Genomic DNA, 6,000 nt, shown 5'->3' on the forward strand with positions numbered 1-6,000 from the left:
TATCTTCTTGATATGCACAATAATGAGGATAAAGAAAATATCAAACAAATCTTCTAAAAGTAAATAATAATAATAATGGTAATAACAATGGCAATGTTAGCAAATGGTTTGCTAAGCCCTTTCTCTATGCAGGAAAGCATTCAGCTTAGCAAACCATTTGCTAGATAGGCTCAATTCAAGTAGAAACAGGAGATCATATGTTGCATCAAGTTGAAATACCTCAATGCATATTTCCCAAAAACAAAATTGACATTTTGGTTTCCAGCTAATTCCTACATTCGCTTATGCAAAGTTTCAGAACTAGGAAAGCGGAGGGATAATTAAATGGGAATTTTAAATCCTATAACATAGATTTGTATTTTGCATTGTGATTTAAGGTAATGGTTATATGTATGGACTATTGAGTCAGCCTTCTTGGACATGAATTCTGGCCCTGCCACAGATCGGTTCTGTCTGTTCAACTCATTACTCTGCTTGACGCTGGTTTGCTCATGTGAAACATGGAAATTATGAGTACTTAGCATACAGGTTTTCTGTGAGTATTAAATAAGATATTGTAAAGAAAACTCTTAAAACAGTCTTGGGGTCTGGAGGGTTCTATATACATTAATCAATACTTTTTATTACATTAACCAGAAATTGAAACTCAATTGCTTGGAAGTCTTCTATAATCATCTCTATATCACTATAATGATAAAGTTCAGGTTCATCAGGTGAAGGAAGAGTGAAGCCTGTCACACATAGTAGATTCAATGTTGGTGGCATCTAGTAGATTCAAAAATAGAAATCTAAGAGAGAGTAACTAAATTATTAGTTTTGCAGTCTTCCTCTTTTTACATTTCATCAAAGAGGGACATAATCCTTCTTTCCTGAAGATAAGTGACTTAATGGAAGGAGTAGATGGGTGTGTGGCAGACAGTGATAATTTCTTCTAAATATACTGACTTGGGAGATTGAGAAGAAGGCAATTGTCTGACATAGTCATCAGAACCTGTTTTCTACCACTAGAAAAATGTTTCCTGATCTTCCAAATCATTATTCCATATAAGTTTTCTTGGGTCCATTCTTGCTTATTTCATTTTACCTTATGTCAGGGAGTGATTTTATCAGCTAAAATTTAAAGAATTGGCTAACAAAATCATTTTCAGATATATTTCTATTAATCACCCTCAAATACCTTTATCAGTAAGTAGATGAATTGAGGCCAAGATATCTTATTTTGAGAGAGAAATTTTAAACAGATCCTTCATTATAACAAAGCAAACATCAATGGCATCTCATGGTATCACTGGAGGAACATTTATAATCATGCATTTTTCACAACCATTCTCACGTATTATGATGTTACTTGTAATGTTTACAATTATGAATTTTTGTATGAAGTTGGACTTTTCTGTTTGCTGGTGACAGATGGCCAATTTGAACTCTAATAATGGGAGGTATTGACTCATGAAACTATTGGCTCATAATTTGAAAGAGAAGCTCAGGGCCAGCATGACACATTATGGTGGCCTTCTGTCCTAATTTGTCACTTAAAGTCCATTTTATTCCCATTAGGACATGTTAAATTTATGTTTCAAGAGCCCTCAACACAGATTTTCTGGGTCCCGACACTTAAGAGAGCAAACCACCATGGCACATGTATACTTATGTAACAAACCGCACATTCTGCACATGTATCCCAGAACTAAAAGTGAAATTCAAAAAAAAAAAAGAGAGAGATTCAGTATAAAAGAGAAAAGCATGTTGATTGCCTCTAATCTTACAAAAAATTGTTCAATGAATTTCCAAGTAGCCCACTTCAGGTGATATGTCCATGCATTTGATCATTACCTGAGCTACAGGTAAGACAGGTCTGCAGAAAGGAAAAGGTAATGCTTGATAAACACATCAGTACATTTCCACTATACCTTCCCCAGTGTTACTGATTACATCTAATCTCTATTTACCCACCTCTGTAATGCATGCTCTTTCCATGTATAATAAGCATACTCATGATATTTCATTAATGTCTGCCTTTATTATTAATATGTACATGTACAAAGGGCAGGCAGGCATTGTGTCTGTTTTGCTCCTTGATGTGGTCCCATTACATGGCATATTGACAGGTTTATCATTTGCTCTCACATATTAATAATGAAATAACTGTCTTTTTTCATTCAGTTCATACTAAAAGTTCAGATCCCAACTTGTATTATGTATTATTGAATGCATTCTATATCTGGAAATTACAACTTGTTCTAACAGTGCTTTGCTGAACTACTCTGCTGCTTCTGTTCTTTTCAAAACAATGAAAAATAGTACTTTAAGCCTCATTTTTTTTACCTTGCAAGTGAAAGGGAATCTCTTGCTACATGTGGAAGCAGCTCACGAAGTACTAATGGAATCTAGCCTCAGTAGCTGCTATCATGTTTAAACTAATTTTCATTGTCAAAAAACTTGAGTAAAAATTTAATATATTCCCAAAGCTCATTTGGATTGTCTTGAATACTCTAGATTTTATGACTGGCAAAATCACCTAGGAAAGAAAAATTTCTCCATTTAACAGTAGTCATCAGTCATCAGATGCTAAGTATAGTACAGTGTTCCACAATTCAGATTGTTGCCAGGCCAGCCTTACTTCTATTAAGAATATTGTCTGTGGGAGGAGCAGGGGTTGGGAATGGGAAGGGCAAAGATGACCAGAGTGGAGAGGTGGAGATTTTCTTTTAGTATTTTTTTGGTTATTTTGAGAAAAAAAGAAAACAAACAAAAACACTGATATCACATGAAAACTTTCTAAAGCCTAGCAAATTAGACAGCTTTTTTTTATTTTTTATTTTTTTACATATGTAACAGTTTATGGCACAGGGGAAGGGATTCTCTCTATATTGGTGAAGCAAATTCAGTACAGCTTGGTGCTGGTCAATACTACCTTAGTAGACATTGTCAGGTGTCACCAGCATTGAACTGGCACTAGCTGCAATAGCAGCATAGCAGGATGTGAAGGCAACTCTGAACATCTTTAGCCCACTGAAATATTAGCTAGGGGATTTGCTGGCCTTTAGAGGCCTGGAAAAGTAAATTTTATCAAAGAGAAGCAGAGTCAAAGCAGAGGACAAGGTAAAAGGTGATGCTTCTGTGTTAGCCGTGATCATAGGATCACAACCCCTGTGGACCTAAAGGAATAAATAGGACAGAAGCTTTGAAAGAGTCCTCTGGATAGAGACACATAACTTCTCTCAGTTACAGAAATTGTGACACTGCATTTACATTCAGGCTACTATGTCCTAAAATAACAGGGTTCCTTATACAATATGTTTCAATTAGGTCACAGAGTTGTTGTGAAGAGATATATAAAGTTGGACATTGCATCGATTCAAATGGTAAAACATTCTGCCAAAAGAGAAGATTTATTTACACCTCTCTATTTAGATGTCATGTAGGAAATATAGAAGAGTAGCTAGTTAGTTTCATTTATCTATTCTAAAAGCAGACAGTGGAATACATTTCAAAAAGTATATGTCCATTTGGGGAATCTATTACAATTTACCAGGAAGCAGAAAGACTTGAGGAGAAATTAGAAAATTCCAGACTTCATGAGTCTCTGTAACGTAAAAGTGTTTTAAATAACCAAGCTGTCTTATGTTTGATGTATTTTCCTTTGGGGCTTGAGTCATAAACATAGATATATGGAGGGAAGAATTTTATATCAAGTTTTAATGAAAGGTTAATCACTTCAGCATCAATAAGTCATTTACTAGGAAAGACATTCTAATTCATAACTGTAAGGTTTGATATGTGTTTCCATTTATTAAGATGTAGGGAAAGAAAAAATGAAAATAACCAAACTTTAAATGTAGCTATTAACTTGCTTGGTGTTTCATGATGCTAATAGATTCCTGTCAAAATAGAAGCTGACTTCAGATGACCTTGGTTGAAGTTGACTAGCACTGAAATTTAATTAACTGCTGCATTAGGGTAGTAATGAATACACTTTATTGCAGGTTAGTAATAACCAGAAGAGACAAAGCCCAAGGGTGTAAGTTTTTAAGCATGCTGCAGAGATAGCAGAGGAGTAAAATTATATGCAAGCAACTTGAAACTTCTTGTAATAAATTGCTTCCAATATTATAATGATATAGACAAAAAGCCATTGATACTTTAAGGAAAATCTCAGAGCAGCAAGTTGCTGGGGAAAGTTTCTTTACACATATGTAAGAATGTATGACCATTAATAGTAGATTAGAAGAGTGGCCAAAATGGTTCATGCTTCCTTATGCCCACACTCTTTGCAGAGTGATTTGCAAGTCTTTTCTTTAAAAGGTGGAGACTCTTTCCTTACTCCTGGAATCTGAGCTGATCTGGTGATTTGCTTTGACCACAGCGAACGACACAGAAGTGATGTTATGTAACTCCTCACTTCAGACTTCAGAGGCCTTGCATGCCTCTGCTCCCTTTCTTGGACTCCTGAAACTTCCATATGAATAAGAAAAGACTAGCTTCCTGGAGATGAGAAACCAAATAGAACAGAGTCAATCAGCTGGTTTATGTCATCCAAGGCCCAAGGCTTGCAAAAGAGCCCATACAAGCTCCACAAAGACAACCCTCAACATATCTTTGAGCTAACCACCAAATGGAACAGAGTCAATCAGCTGGTTTATGTCATCCAAGGCACAAGACTTGCAAAATAGCCCAGACAAGCTCCACATAGACAACCCTCATCATATCTTTGAGCAATCCATCAGCTGACTGCAGTAGATACATAGCCAAGGACATCCTAGAGCTGACATGCCCACACTGACTCAGTGATTCCTGAGCTAAACAAATGTTTGTTTTAAACCATTGAGTGTTGCCGTAATGTTACATAGCAACAGAAAACTGATGTGGCTGATTATATTGTGTTTGAAAACAGGAGTTTATTTGTTAAAACATTGGGTTTTCTCCTTCAAAAACTTATTGAATCCAGGAGCTGGTTTTTTGAAAGGATCAACAAAATTGATAAACCGCTAGCAAGACTAATAAAGAAAAAAAGAGAGAAGAATCAAATAGATGCAATAAAAAATTATAAAGGGGATATCACCACCGATCCCACAGAAATACAAACTACCATCAGAGAATACTACAAACACCTCTACGCAAATAAGCTAGAAAATCTAGAAGAAATGGATAAATTCCTCGACACATACACTCTCCCAAGACTAAACCAGGAAGAAGTTGGTCTCTGAATAGACCAATAACAGGATCTGAAATTGTGGCAATAATCAATACCTTACCAACAAAAAGAGTCCAGGACCAGATGGATTCACAGCCGAATTCTACCACAGGTACAAGGAGGAACTGGTACCATTCCTTCTGAAACTATTCCAATCAATAGAAAAAGAGGGAATCCTCCCTAACTCATTCTATGAGGCCAGCATCATCCTGATACCAAAGCCTGGCAGAGACACAACCAAAAAAGAGAATTTTAGACCAATATCCTTGATGAACATTGATGCAAAAATCCTCAATAAAATACTGGCAAACCGAATCCAGCAGCACATCAAAAAGCTTATCCACCATGATCAAGTGGGCTTCATCCCGGGGATGCAAGGCTGGTTCAATATATGCAAATCAATAAATGTAATCCAGCATATAAACAGAACCAAAGACAAAAACCACATGATTATCTCAATAGATGCAGAAAAGGCCTTTGACAAAATTCAACAACCCTTCATGCTAAAAACTCTCAATAAATTAGGTATTGATGGGATGTATTTCAAAATAATAAGAGCTATCTATGACAAACCCACAGCCAATATCATACTGAATGGGCAAAAACTGGAAGCATTCCCTTTGAAAACTGCACAAGACAGGGATGCCCTCTCTCACCACTCCTATTCAACATAGTGTTGGAAGTTCTGGCCAGGGCAATTAGGCAGGAGAAGGAAATAAAGGGTATTCAATTAGGAAAAGAGGAAGTCAAATTTTCCCTGTTTGCAGATGACATGATTGTATATCTAGAAAACCCCATTGCCTCAG

Source organism: Pan paniscus, chromosome 3, assembly GCF_029289425.2.
Source record: "Pan paniscus chromosome 3, NHGRI_mPanPan1-v2.0_pri, whole genome shotgun sequence".
In the NCBI taxonomy this organism is placed as follows: domain Eukaryota; kingdom Metazoa; phylum Chordata; class Mammalia; order Primates; family Hominidae; genus Pan; species Pan paniscus.